Source organism: Lactuca virosa, chromosome 5, assembly GCF_052849685.1.
Source record: "Lactuca virosa cultivar CGN04683 chromosome 5, Lactuca_virosa_CGN04683_v6, whole genome shotgun sequence".
In the NCBI taxonomy this organism is placed as follows: Eukaryota; Viridiplantae; Streptophyta; class Magnoliopsida; order Asterales; family Asteraceae; genus Lactuca; species Lactuca virosa.
The window spans coordinates 275,534,612-275,550,691 of NC_136430.1; the positions used below are offsets into that span (position 1 = coordinate 275,534,612).

The following is a 16,080-nucleotide window of genomic DNA, read 5'->3' on the forward strand; positions in this document are numbered from 1 at the left end:
GGGGTCCCTTTGTCCATAAAAATGCAAGCTTCGAGGTGTTTATGAACTCATGCATGTGTTAAGAACCTTTGTTAAGTTATTTTGAGCTTTAGAGCCCCATTAAGCCATGTATGCACGTAAAGTTGCCAACTTTACGTGACGAGTCACCTTAAAGAAGTCAAATCTAAGTTGGGATTGACGTCTTTATCGATTAAGAGCTAAAAAGTGAAGGTTGGACAAAAGGGTGGAGTACGTTGGGCGTATAAGCAAGTACACTGCACGTACAAGCCCTTAAGCGAGTACGCTGAGCGTACGAGCTGAGTACGCCCTGCGTACTCATCAATGGGCTTAGATTTCGTGGGCTCTTCGGTTTTGGGCCATAGTGGACTTTAGTCGACTTGGGCCTTACTGGGCCATCAGAATTCAATTAATATGTCGTTAATATTTTATTAGACTCTTGGTTGTAGGCCCGTGAAAGGGATTTGGGCCCAATTTGGAAAATTGGGCCATAGTGAGCTTTGAGTAATTATTATGGAATTTGGGCTTTTGGACATTTGGTTTGGGCTTTGGCCTTGGGGCCAATTAGGGAAAGGGTAAAAAGGTCTTTTACCCTAGTTTGGACTCTTAGTGTGGGTCGGGATCCGATTATTGATTGGATGATAATTTTCTAATTGATAGCACGGGGATTTTAGCGGGCCAGCAGCCAGAGATTTATCTGTGAGATTCAGCAGTGTGAGGTGAGTTTCCTCATCATGTTTACTTGGTGTAAGGCATCAATGCCGACCCATGATCAGTGATGCTAGGATACTAGATCTCTGTGTGACTCTTGTATGTGTATGTGCTTATATGATTTGTATGTTGGTCGGGGCCCGTTATGCGACTTTGGGCGTGGCCCGTTATACTCAGTAGGCAGGGCCCGATATGCGAGGTTGGGCGGGGCCCGTTATGTGTTTATTTATGTATGGTATGTTGTATTTATTGAAATTAAAAAAAAAATTGTTTTACCTGTGATGACTGTGGTGGTCGCTGCGCTGGCTGTGTAATCGGCGGGATAGCCGAAGGTTTTCGGCCTATGCCTCTGATATGGCCACACCGTTCACCTATTACTCTCTCGAAAGTAGCTCTTTCTTCAGTAGTGTTAACTCTCCTTCACCATCTGGCCCTTGTGTTTGTTCTAAGAGCTCTTCCACTAACCGATTCTGTTTTTTTCTATAAGTGATTAACAATTAAGTATAAATAAACACTTAATTATATGATAAAATTATAATTAAATACTTACGTATTATTGCTCCGCCTCGACATTAACATATACACCATTCTTATCCGTATGAGCCTTGTGGAACCCTTCCACTCTCTTCAGCTTTTGTTTAACATTAAAAATTAGATTATATTTTAAATAAATTATTACATATATCGTACATTACCTTTTTATAGCAAGTACTGCTATACGAGCTCGACCCCCCACGGTTCACGGTCGTTTGCAGCTCACAGGCTTTTTTGTTTCTTTCCGAAGCAGCTACGTGTTCATCCGTTTGGAAATACTCAATTGATTCCTGCAATTATCAACCCACATATCATGTAGGGGTGGCTAATGCTCTCGGTATATCCCATACCCTTCGACTTTCTAAAAATATTCTTTTGTATCAGCTTTACGCTCTCGATAACTTTTTAACAAAGCCGCTTCAACACTCTCTAACATAATAGCAACTTCTGGATCCCGGGACATCCGATCCAAATGAATATTTGTCTACAAAAACAAAAACAAAAAAAACAAGTTAGCAAAGTAAAAACCAATCATAATTAACCATATAAAATAATCTTCTATAAATAATTTACCCCAAAATGTTGTTTTACTGTATCCTTTATCGCGGGGGAAACTTTTTTCCAAGTTCTTTTATCAAAAGGGACCATCCCCCACATTATTTTCCCACTTTCTCGTACAAACATATCCTTCGGCTCTCCTACGGGATCATATGTCATGTCTCTATCATATTTCATGTTAGTCGGTTTGCCCTTATTGTTTAAGATCGCTCTTTCGAGCTTAATGTTTTTTTGTATTTCCTCTAACTCTCCTGTGTGGCACAACTACAAATATAATTAAAAATTATTAGAAACTGTATTTTATTAAAACTGAATAAAAATAGTAAATAAAAATGCATAATAAGACTTATCATCCTGCTCATACTGACCAACACCTCTACCACCTGGGATAGGTGGTTCCTCGATTCCATCTCCCCCATGTCCATGACCCATAAACAGCAACCATGGTGTGCAAAAACAAGAGCGGTATCGACGCCATTACCTGAAAAATTATAAGATATACATTACGTAAGAATAATAGCATCCTACTTTATTTGTTTTTTTACAACGCACATTGTTTTTTTATATAAAAAATACATACAATCCACATTACATACAAATTGCATACAAATTCAAATATACATACATAATGTCATGTTTTCATTCATACAAATACACATTATACACACATACAATCCACATTAAATACAAATACACATATACTTTAAATATCATTATCAATAATAACATCCTATTTTATTCGTTCTTTTTTCATTATAGCATTGCACTATACACATTACATACAATCCACATTTTGATACATACAATACACATTTTACATACATATACATATAGATACACATATACATACAATTACACATATACATACAATCCACATTTCTTACATACATACCAATACACATTTTATACATATATACAAATACACATTTCATACATATCCAATCTACATTTCATACATAAAAATACCAAATATGCACAAATATGGGTAATTTCATATAATAGGAACAAATATACATTTTTTTTGCAAATAATCTAGAAATTAAAGGAGAAAGCTACCTATGGTGGCCGGAAATCAACAATGGTGACCGGAAATCAAGCTTTAGTTGTCCGTGAATGTCAAAACTCCAAAAAACTGAATATCAACATTTTTCAGAAATTAATCTCGAATATAAGCTGGAAATTGAAGTTATAAGAGAAAGAAATAGAGAAATAATGAATGGGATGCTCACCGTCGTCGGTGAAGCTTTAAAATCGCCATTAAAACCGACCCGCCGCCGTAATTAGGTGGCAAACACTGGTTGTGGTGGTTGGCCGGTGGTTGAAGGTGGAGGAAGGAGAACGGTGTAGTAGGGAATGATCGCCGAACCTTGATGCTCGACAAAGAAGAAGCGAATCAGAAGGGACGATAGGAGGCAAGCACGAACGAAAGAAAGGGAGACCCGATGGGGTCTTATTTCGTCGACCTTTACCGGCGACACTCAATAGCAGCGACAACGAAGGAGGAAACTTATCCCGCTTCTTTTCTTCACGACCTTTAGCGGCGACACTTTTACCCTTTAGCGGCGACAAAATGTCGCCGGTATTAAGTTTGTGTAAGAAGGGCCCATACCATTGGATTAGAATGTTGATATGACGGTTGGGATTTACGGGTAACTGTGGATTCGGTTCATAGAGCATTACCGGCGACTCAAGCTTGAGACGCCGGTAAAGACCATATTTCTTGTGGTGGAAATATATTTTAGAAAATATTTAAACTTTAAAGTATACTTTTTGAATCCTAAGTCACCCTTATTCCGCATTTTTTTTAATTGTATTGAGATTTCAAAGATCCTCGAAATTCATCAAATTATGTTCTATCATTATTTTATTTCAACAACTCGGTAAGGGTAAGGAGAACTGCATGTTTGACGTTCCATAACATACGATTTTACAACAACAATTTATTTCAAGTACACATAACGTAATTATGAACAAACTATATTATACTTCACTCCATTTTCATATGTGTCTAGCATTGATGGCAGTAGACTATCTACCCTCCGGTAAAGGTAAGGTTGTCAACATCTAACTTCCCGTTATCCAATTTGTGTTATGGGTTTACTGTATTGTTGTTGTTGACACTGGGAATAGCATTGTCGAGTTCTCCACCTGCAAGAAAGAATTGCAACATTGATCAATCCACAACCCCAAAGATGTGACCCAAAGAAGAAAATAAGCAGCCGTCATATGTGTTTGTGTGTATAGAATTATACCATCAGGATGAAGAAATGTGCCAGTATAGTACGAAGAGTCCTTGGACGCGAGAAACACATATGATGGAGCAATCTCTACAGGTTGAGCTGCCCTGTTCATGGGCACCTGTGACCCAAACGTTGCAATATCATCGTCATTGAGTGATGCAGCTTCAAGTGGGGTCCAAATAGGGCCTGGGGCCACACCATTAACACGAATCCCTTTGTCAACCAGGAATATTGCTAGACTCTTGGTGAAGTTCACAATGGCTCCCTTTGTTGACGCGTAATCAATGAGTTTTGGACTTCCCGAGAATCATAACACTGAAGCGGTGTTTATGATGCTGCTTCCTGGTTTCATGTGCTTCACAGCATGCCTATACATCCACATCATCACAACCCATCAAAACTAGATGTGGAAAATAAGCGTCCTCGGTGGATTATCACAATGCTTCGTAAATAATACTTTATTTAAGTTACACACATTCATTAAGCTTTTTTGAAAACGACTCTTCTTTCATCTACATAGTGAAAAAGCACAAGTCTTTTTTTTTGAGCACTTAAAAGAGTTCCAATAACACTACAAAAAAGGTATAAATTGTTTGAACTAAGGAGAGCTCCATGATGCTTGTATGGGATTGATTTGCCATTTGTTGGTGATTTGTTTCACTAATTGTGTTTAAGTGTAATGGGTTGACTTGTTGATCAAAATCAATCTTGATGAATATTAAACAAGTAAGAAATGTGTGGAGTGGACACTTGTTTAAGTTTATTCAAGCTAAAAGTAAACTGTCATTTAGGGGCGAAGCCCCTAAACGAAGTGGGGTTCAGGGGCAGCGCCCCTAGGAACGGGGTCGAAGGGGCAGAGCCCCTGGCTGGGTTATATTGTTGTATTAAAAATGCATCAGAAATCCAAATTTAGAATATTTGACCCGTTTTTTTGGCTTGGTATTAATCCTTATAAAAAACCTGGATTTATGACGGTTTTTGACTGTTGTCAAACTGTTTTATGACAGTTGTGACATTTTTCAGACAAATGAGGTATTTAACCAATTTTGGTCATATTTTTGGTACTTACGAAATTCATACATCCCATTCTCTGTTCTGAATCTCTTATGAGTCTTATCCAATCAAATATTAGGAAGTACTACTTTCTCTTGATTTTTCTCTTATCACCTGCGTGAGAGAAGGATTCCAGTAGGGTATCCATGCATGGTTAACAGGACCGAAATCATATTTCTGAAGGTTAACCGCGACTAACGGTTTACTAATTTCTTAAACCTAAACCTAAACCAAAAATACAGGTTACCCGATTTTTTCGGTTTGGTTTTTTGGTTAAACAATTAACCGTTTACTAATTTTAAAATCTATTTCAAAATTAATTAACTTTAAAACTAATTTTCAAAATAATTGTAAATCTTTCGATCTTTTGTAAATATAAAATTTAAAGGTACTGTATATAAAATAAATATAATATTCATTTATTTACGTTAAATTGTAAGGAACTCATGGAAATTATATTTATCCTATTATGTATTCACCTCAATTGTGTTTTGACTACAATTGCTAATAAATATGACACTTGTTAACTGAAACTTTAAGTTATAATAATGAATTTAATATTAGCACTAAACTTCAAACCTAAACAGTATCTTAAAATATAAAAATTAAAATTTGATTTTTTGGTTAACCGTCCGTGCACCAAAAAACCGATACTTTTACAGGTTCGATTAACCAAACCAAAAGAGGTAAAAATAGCAGGTTCAGTTAACTTGAAAATTGGTATGGTTTGTCGGGTTTTAAGTTCTGTTTTTCATTTTCGGACATTCTTGAACACCCCTAGTTTCCAACAAAGCCTTCAAATTATCTTTCAAATTGAATCAAGATTCCACATTAATTAAATTAAAATTTACTATAATTTCCAACAATCACCTACGTGATTGGAATGCTTTCCTAATACAACCATTCCAAGCTATCATGAAGATTGATTATTATCTTACCACCGAAGGTTCAAATAACAGTTCCTTGCCAGAAAAAACACAACCCTTTTTTTAGCACTTAAAAGAGTTCCAATTACTGCAAAAAATGTATAAAGTGATTTAAATAGCTAGGGAGATGTCCATGATGCTTGTATGGGGTTGATTTACCTTGGATACACATAGGGATCGAGATGGCTATGATACTTGTCTGGCCGTGGGGTGATTTGCGCGCACTCCCCTTAGTCCCACACCATTACATAGACACATTTAATTTAACTTAAAAAGTTTTTTATTATCTTCAACCTATGTGAGACATGGTTTGAACCAAAATTTATGAAGTATCATCAAATTAAATTGAGATTCCACAGAAAATTACAATTTATTTAAGCTTTAATAATTACCCATATTTGAATACAAAGAATTGCATATACCATGCACATATAGAGAGAAGAGGCTCGATCAAAAATTAGTGAAACCAATGATGACTACATGTAGAAGTCTCGATTTCACCAAATGTCTTATTATAGGATTACCCTGAACAAATCTTTTGGATAAAATAAAGCCATCAACACAAAACAGCACAATTGAGTTGCAAAATATATACTGATAGGAAGAAACATATAGCACAAATGTTATTACTCTGTGAATTGCAATGTATTCCATGTTAGTTTTAACACGGACTTTTATATATATATATATATATATATATATATATATATATATATATATATATATATATATATATATCCATTCATGCTCTATTTTAATAAATTTTAGTATAAATCAATAGCTACCTTTTACGTATCTTTAATTAAGACTCTCGAAACTCTCCTTTTTGGGGCAAAGTAATTATTGAAGTTCTCAAGAAAAAATATAACTGGTGAAAAAAAATAATAATAACTTGAACATTAAGAGGCACACCTTGTCATGAAGAAATGGGAGAATATATTAGTTCTAAATATCCTTTCAAGCCTCTCTTCCGTGATATCATCTAATGTATATGTTTCATACTGCACAGCTGCGTTGTTCACCAGGACATCAATTCGTCCATATGTCCCAACCACCTTATCAACAACATCCTTACAATTCTTGTCATACCTTACATCAGTAGGAATTGCAATTGGATCACCTGCATCACTCATTTTTGAATCATTTATGATCTCTAAAGTATACTTCGCATCTATGTCTTCGGCACCTTTCACATAAGTGAATGCTATAGTTGCACCCTCCTTAGCAAAAGAGTAGCAAACAGCCCTCCCAATACCCGAATCCCCTCCTATCACCAAAGCCACCTTTCCCTGCACCAAGAAAACAAAAAAGAAATTACGTTAGATGGTTTTTTCATATTAGGAAACAAGCAGCAGACAGGATTTCGCTTCTTCTTTTTTTTTGCTGCTTCGGCAAAAGGTTCGATATTTACACTGTTTATCTTTAAAAACCTTTTTGCATTGAAATCAAATGACAATATATGATAACTACAAATGAGAAGCTTCATACAGAGATGATCTTTGATTTTTTCTAATTTAGCTGAAGTCTATCCGGTGACCAAATGACAAGAATAATAAAATACAAGAAAACAAATTGTACTTCAAGTTTGTTAGAGGGCTTGTAATTAGGATCGCTGAATATTGGAAGAGGATCCATGAGGTACTCTTTTCCGGGTTGGACCATCCTGATGCTGTGGTGGGAATCTTCGTTCGCATTCTTCCCTCTGCATGGCTTTCGCCTAAAAATAGATACGAAACTCCAGTTAGGTTAACTGAATGCTTGTGAGTTTTATCATCTACGGCTACTCGGATTTGAAAGGATTTGAAACAAAAAAAAAATGATGATTTTACACCACAAGGACCAATTAATATTCCAATAATATATTCCAATCAAAATTAGCATTTTGAATAAAAGAGAAAGAAGCTGACCTTAGAGGTGTGAATAGAAGATGAACCACGTCTTAAAACACATGTTGCCATCGCTGCAACACCATTATTGCTAATTCTTGTAGAAGGATGTGAAGTCAACAACCTCCGTGAGTGTAGACATGAGTTCTGTGTGATCGGCATCCTGCCGGAGACTGAACCCACCAAAGAAATCATCACTGAGCACAAAATTACTTACGATGGATGAATGAATGAATTACCTCGTTATGAAATATTACATATATAGGGAAATTTTTTCTCAAAGACAAATATTTCATTAATCTGAAAAATAAGTCCGACTGACCACATTAATGACTATTTGGTCTCTGCCTAACCTTGCTTATTGTATCATCATCTGACAGTTTATCAACCTAAAATAAGCATAAGACGACACCAAATGCCTTATAGGGAAAGTGACAAAAAAGACTTCAATTTAAAAAATCATTTCTATCGATTGTTAATAGACATTAATATAGCAACCTCAAAGCTAAAATTTTCATATCCACATTTATTTCTTCTTTGTATTGTCAACGGAGGCTGGTGACTGCACATCTTTTAATAAGAAATTTTCGTCCAAAGCATTTCAAAATTTGTGCTAATTTCCTACATTTCTAAGCCACTAAAGCATTTCTTCTTAATTTGTATGGTCATATCCAATCTCACTCTATTTTTATAAATATGTTTAGTGTAAATGAATAGTATATTACCAAACATGTTGTAACATTTTAATGTGTCACTTTAGTGACTCGTGTTTCATGTTTATTCTATTATAATTTATAATAAATGAATAAAGTTATATCCTATATATAATAAATACGATAGTAATATACTATATATTAAATTGACACTATTTAATAGTAAATATACAAAAGTATGTTTTAAACTGGTTTTATTTACTATAAAACAATATTTAATTCAAATTAATAATATACAAATAAATAATTTTGTTATAATTTTTTAATAAAAAAAATTATACATTTAAAGACAAATATATATATATATATATATATATATATATATATATATATATATATATATATATATATATATAATTTGTCTTTAAATGTATATATATAATAAGGAAATAGTTGACTAGTTAAACGGTGTTCTTGACAATCAATATAAGTTTAAAAAATGGTGATTTAGGAAATATATACTTTTTAGTATAAAAAATGGTGTAGTGTTGGAGAAAATATAAGTGAATGTGGTTGCAAATGTATATTAAGGCCACATGCCCGACCTAATGCACTACAAAAATTACTACCTTTAGTGGCGACATCTGTCACTGCTATAGGTAACGATTGTCACCGCTAATGCCATTAGTGGCGACATGTCGTCGCTTTTGGTTTGTGGCTAATGTTTACTGTATTTCCATATGTCGCCAATAATTCCTTCCATCACCGCACTAATGCATGTTGTCGCCACTAATAGTTGTTTTTTTTTTAAACTGCACATTCCAAACGCATAAAAAATGCTATGAAAAATAAAAACTACTACAAAATATTAATTGCAAAAAAAAATATAGATCCTAACATTAAGAGTTTTATAATACGGCATCTCAAAATCTTAATACAAACATTAAGTGCAAAATACGTTATAATTCTAACAAAACATTATATAACTCCTAAAAATAGCAGACAACAAAGACTAATCAGGGTAATACAACATTGAAGAGAGTGGTAGAGTCTATTGTTAATGGTGATTCTCATGTACCTTTGAGATAGCAAGTTAACCATGATTTTGTATAGGTAAATGTTAACATTTTACATATCTTAAGCTATTAGCTATGTATATATTATATGTATTGAATATGAACTTACTCACATGTTCATTTTAATGTTGTGTTTTGTTTTTCTATAATAAATTTTAGGCAATATCAGCAATTCATTACATATATTTACTATTGGAATAATCATTTGTATTTGACATATTATATTTTGTGCAATGAATTATTTTTTTGTAAATTGTATTATATTTTGTATATATAGTGAAAATACTTAAAATTAGTGTTGTAAAAATCCCGATTAGGTCCCGATTAAGCCTTAGGTGCTACCCAACCGACTAAAAGGCGCCTAGCGATTAATCTCTGACTACACAATGAGCGAAGCAGTAACAAACGATGAAATTGTAACACTTTGAAAAAAAATTATATCAATATAAACTATTTGAGACATGAGTTGTGTTCTATTAATCATATTAACCTATTTTGTTATGATATTAGTGGTATTTACGAACTTTGTTATGATATTAGTCATATTTAATTTATTAAAATTCGACGAATTAGCAATTTAAGGTGTCTAATTAATCCTCTCCTAGCCAATTAATCCATTAACCCAAGTCTACCGATTAGCTAACGTCGAACGTTTTTACAACCTTGCTTAAAATTATGACACGCAAAAATATATGTTGACTTTTTCTTTATAACAGGGGCTTTAATGATACGTTTTGCGTGTCGTAAATGTGAGTCGTAAGGTTACCACATTCAAATGCATGCCGTCTTCCTTTATGACAGGGGATTCAATGACATGCATTTGTGTGTCATCTGTATGCTTTTATGACATGCAATGCGTGTCATTAAAGGCTAGTTTTATTGTAGTGCAGACTGTGTGGTTTACCTTTTTTTTTGTTATCCAGTAAGAGCATGAATACTAGTCACCGATATTTTTTTATAGAATTTCAATTTTTTCTATACTTGTACTTGAGTTGATTGAACACTACAAGAAAAAAAAGGAATTAGCGGCGACAAAAGTCACCGGTAAAGGCTAGCAAACTTGCCGGTAAAGGCTTTAACGGTGACAAGTCGCCGGTAAAAAGTCGTTCGTACTGCTCTGTCACTATTGCTCAAAATATTGTTGGTAAAGATATTTGTTGCTGCTAATGCTCTTGTCGCCGGTAATACCTTGTTTCGCCGCTAATGGTCTTCTTGCCGGTAATTCCTTTCGTCGCCGATAATAGTGTCGTCGGTAATAATTGTAATGTCTGGATTCGCCAGGTAAAATCTCTTGAATTATACTTCTTCTACCCGTGGACTAGACCTGAGTACGATGGGCGTACACAAGGTACGCACGGTGTACTCCCATACATGCGCAGATTGGGGGTATCCCCTGCGTATGATGGGCATACCCATGAGTACGCGGCGCGTACACGAGCCAGGGGCAAACCTAAATTTTTAGGGTTTGCACCCTATTTAAACACATTAAGCCCTTCATCCTCTTCACCTTATCATCCTCCTTTGCCTCTTGAGCCATATCTCAAAACCCTAATCCATTTTCCCTAAAGTTTGAGCTTGTGTGGGTGTTTTGTGTGTGTGAGTGTGTTGCTTAGAGAAAAAGAAAGAGATTTATGAAGAAGCATTGGACCAACAAGAGCTTGTAGATCTAGAGGTTTCTCAGCATTTCTATCTTATTGGAGGTAAAAAGCTCCTACCTTAATGATTCCATGTGTTAGTTTTAGTTTAGGGCTTATATTCTTCATATTATGGTCATTAAGGTGGTTTTTGAGAGTATAAGGTACTCCAGAAGAAAATAATGTTAGATCCTAGTGTCTCTGATGTCCCTTGAGCATAAAAATGGAATCATGATGGATTAAGTTCAACCATGCAAGGGTTAAAGTTGGGTTCATGAAGCTATTTTAACATTTGACGATTCAAGACATGCAAAAGCATGAAGTTATCAACTTTATAGATTAAGACACTCTAATGAGCTTGTATCTAAAACTGGACGATAGGTCTTAACTGATTAAGACCTTGAAAGTGGAATTTGGCTAGTTGCAGCGTACACTGCGCATATGCTCAAGAAGTCACGTGGATGTGAAGGAAGTGAGTACGCAAGGCGTACTCACCAGAAGGGGGCTTGTGCTTTATTTCGGGCCGTTTTGGGGCTTAAGGACATTGGGCCCTTGTTGGGCCATGAGTTTTTCTGTGATGGGCTTTTATACTTGGACCCATTTTTGACATGGCATGTCTTTTGGGCCTTGGGACTAATTGTATGTGGGCCTTGGTGGGTTAGGCCCAATAAGGCAAGGATTAAGTATCTTTTTCCCATAAAGATGGGATTTAGGGTTTGGACCCTCGTGGTGGGCTATTGTCCTAATTTCTAATTAGGGTTTATTTTACTTGTGATTTAGAGCATCTCCAATGGTAAACCTATATCATAGGTCAAAAATATTGTCACTTCACTTCTTTATTTTTATTGGCCTCTAATTAAATTGTTTCTCCAATGGTTCAACTTTTTTATGACTTTTTTTGTAGTTTAACTATTTTATCCTTATCTATCTAAAATATTATATAAACCCCTCGTTTAACTAATCGTATTTTAAACACATCATATTTTAATATAAACATTCATTCACGTACAAACAATTTATATACTACTATATTTTATAATTATATATTATATATTTGTTTATCTATAAATTTTAGATAAATAATAACTAAATCAAAGTAAATCAAAGGTAGAAAATGAAATATATTTAAACAGAAAGTGGTTGATTGTTCAAACCTTTAAACTAGATTGACCACTCAATATATATTGAGTGATCAATAAAAATAAGCAAATAAGTCATGCACTCCAATGGTGTTTAATTATTTTGACCACTTAAACAAATAGTAATAAGCTATAAAAAAAAACCCCACCATTAGAGATGCTCTTAGAATGAGAGTATTTTGCAAGTCAACAGCCCGAGTGTGATTTAATACCTTCAGTCTGAGGTGAGTTTCCTTCAATATAATTGTGGGTCATGTTGGAAAGAGTGTCCAAGGTCATTAACTATTGGTAATATTTCTAATAATAACAGGGTCCTTTTGGGTTGCCCTCAAGACCCAAATTGAGTAGAATAAATAAAGGAGAAATCGGTTTATTAGTTATTATGGTTAATCATTAAATAGAAACTAATTGGAAAACATTTTGGGAATTAATTAACAGTTTAATTAATCAAAGGGTTGAATATTCAACTAATCAATAATTGGTTGATCGTGAATGTTCCAGATTCCTTATGGAATTAGGTTTGGATGAAAATCACTCCATCCGACATGGGAAAAGGAGTGAATTTCGTGGTTAGGCTCCCATCCCACATGGGAAGGAGTACAAAACCTAGGAAGGGATCCAAGGCTATAAATAAGGCATTAGGGATTTCATTCTTCCTTGCACCTTGGCTTGAAGTTTCGCCAACCCTTCTTCATCCCCCTATTAGGGACGATTTCTAATCCTCTTAGGGTTTGTGAAATTGAACCTTCTCCTAGTTATTTTTATTCCACTATTTGGTGTCATTGGGTGTGATTCCATTAGAGGGATTTTGGTTTGGGTCCTCTCATCCAAGCAACTTCATGGAGGATTAAGATCTCAAACATGGAGATCAAGGGCTACATAAGATGTATGTTTTTGTTCTTTGTATTTTGTTGTCTAGGGTAGATGTAATTAGCATGAAACCTTAGATCCATATGTTGCATGTATACTTAGGTATATCGTAGTTTTGATTTTTCCGCTACCTAGTTTAGAGGGTATTTGATGCATAGAAAATACAATAGCGGTATCAGATCTACTGGTTCATATTTACATTCAGCCTAGATCCATATTTTCTGTAAAATACTTGTTTGAAATTGAATGAAAGAAGAATGATTGAAAAATCGTAATCAAGAAACCTTTTAGTCGCGCGTGGGACTCAATGCCCACGACATGGTGACGCCGAATTTAAGGTTTCCTTTTCTTTTATTTTTTCAAATCTAAAGATTTATCTAATATGGATATATACCAAATTTAAAATGTTTTAAATCTGGAAAATTGATAAATATTATTTAATATGATTATTTGAATTTGAATATTTATTTATTATTTAAATAGTTAATTTAAATATTTAATATTATTTATAATAGAGATTTATAAATTTGAATATTAACCCCTCATGATTTATTAATTGTTACATTGTGTCCTCGCAATTAATTAGAATTAATAATAGACAACTAAATTTAAAGAGTTTTAAATTTACCCCTTATATATATTAGAATTGTATCTACTATATGTATAACCAAGTTACAACATGTGTCGTCGCATGTTAAAATATCGATATTATCATTCTTACCATGACTAGGCTCAACCATTCTAATGTTGGGGTTAAGGAGGTCTCTATGATTTCTAATGAGGTTGGTTTTTAATATGATTTGTGCTTACCACCATCACCTCCCTATTGCATTGTGAGAATGGAGTTACTGAAAGGGTTTCATAGTGATAATGGTCAATCTAAAAGTATTCTAAATACAAGTATAAAATAAAATCCTATTTTATTAATGGAATGTGAAGTTCATATTATCTATGAAAATTGCATATTTTCTTTATATTATCTTGATGGAGCTCATGTGGTTACCCGACACATCAATCTAGAATATAATTGAGAATGATATGGAACTCGCGAATCTCAAGCATAACTTGAGCCTGGGACCATGCGATTTTTCATGGTTAATTCACAATCTATTAAATGAGAATCATATGTTATCCATAAAAGTTGCACATTCTCTTTATAACATGTTGATGGAGCTCATGTGGTTAACCGGCACATCAGTTTGAGAGTATAGGTAGAGAATGATGTAGAACTCACCAATCTCAAGCGTTACTTGAGCCGGGGACCACGCAATTTTGAATGGTCGATTCACCATCTGTTCAGGGATCCATGACGACCCCATCATTGAATTTGAGATGAACATAATCTGAGATTAACATGCCATTGATAGTCAATGAATCTCAAAGATCTAGGAATTTCATGGTGATCAAAATTAGCAAAGGGCTTTGCCTACCTAAATAACTTTATGGTGTGTTTACGGCATCCCTTTACGCATCAAGGAGCCAAATATGGATCCTGGCCTTCATAAATAATTTATTTAAGGGCAATTATTTTCTAAGGATAAGTAAAACAAAGTATAATGGAAATTGATATTGAATGATGTCTATAACATTATCCACTAAAGTCTTTCTATAAAACCTTTGAAAGGATTAGCTATTAGGATGACCAATCTTGTCTAAAATTGTAGTTTGGGAATAGTTCTTATAAATGAAAGGACAGATCATGTTGTTGATAAAGCTCTTCTTAGATTACTCCAAAGATTGCATTCTAAACTATTAGAAAAAGCAGTTATCAAATGTAGGTTGTAAACTTACATATTGAAGTAAAATAGAACTTCCTTGAATTAGAACTTGACTAGGGCTAGTCAACTACCTAACATGTACATATAATCAATTTATTCTTATTTTGATATGAACAACTTTGAATATCCATGAAAGGAGTTGTGTAGCATGTTGAGGTTTCGTTTTGAAACTAACATCGCCAATCATAGAAACTCAAATTCAAAACACTCCCACAAATTTACTATCATGAATAGAAGTTTCAAGAAGAAGGAAGCCAATTGCCCATGGGTTAAAAGGCGATTAGTGTTGGTATACCTAATCTAGGCCCAAATGCCAAGGATAAAGGAAGGCTTATTCTAAGATATGTTATGATAGCTACTCGTTTCCATAACAAGAGAAGACTTAGAAAGCATACATGCCCAATATATATATATATATATATATATATATATATATATATATATATATATGTATATTTGAGGTGAAAGGACTGAAACATGAAGAAGTTAAATTTGATCATGGATCACGAGTCCTTGCTACTTTCCATAGGGTCAAAAAATAACTAGTTCTCCCATGTTTGGTGTTCAATCAAATATACAGATTCATAATGTCATCAGAAAGATACTTCTAAACCTTGAGTATTTTACTAAGGATTAAGTACTGACATTTGCAAAAATGTGTAGTGACTAAAATGAAGTAAGAAGACTGAAACATGGAGAAGATAATTTGATCATGAATGTCAAGCCCTTACTACTATTCATGGGATCAAAAGACAACTCTTTTTCCAAATGTTTAGTCTATGGTCTTATAATTGAAATTGTTTATACTTTGTTTCATGCGATCGTTCTGACTTATTTAAATGTAGAGCATTCTAAAATGTTAAAAGAAAGTCATGAAATCTTTGAAACTAGTACGTGTACTATTGTGGTGTAAATATTTGTTGGAATTAGTTTACATAATGGATCGTTCCGATTGACCAAACTACGTACTGATTCAAATACATCCAAAAGGTTTGGGTAAAATGTATTTGTGGAATCATAGTCTT

At 34.1% G+C, this 16,080-nt stretch overlaps 1 pseudogene across 1 annotated transcript; it reads right to left on the reverse strand.

The window, feature by feature from the left end:
• Positions 1 to 3,684: 3,684 nt before the first annotated feature.
• LOC145115869 (glucose and ribitol dehydrogenase-like) lies at positions 3,685 to 8,119 on the reverse strand (annotated as a pseudogene). The gene is made up of 5 exons (XR_013711748.1): positions 7,927 to 8,119; positions 7,598 to 7,736; positions 6,932 to 7,308; positions 4,053 to 4,408; positions 3,685 to 3,948 (listed from the first exon to the last, which is right to left on the reverse strand). The product of XR_013711748.1 is annotated as a glucose and ribitol dehydrogenase-like (transcript).
• Positions 8,120 to 16,080: the final 7,961 nt, after the last annotated feature.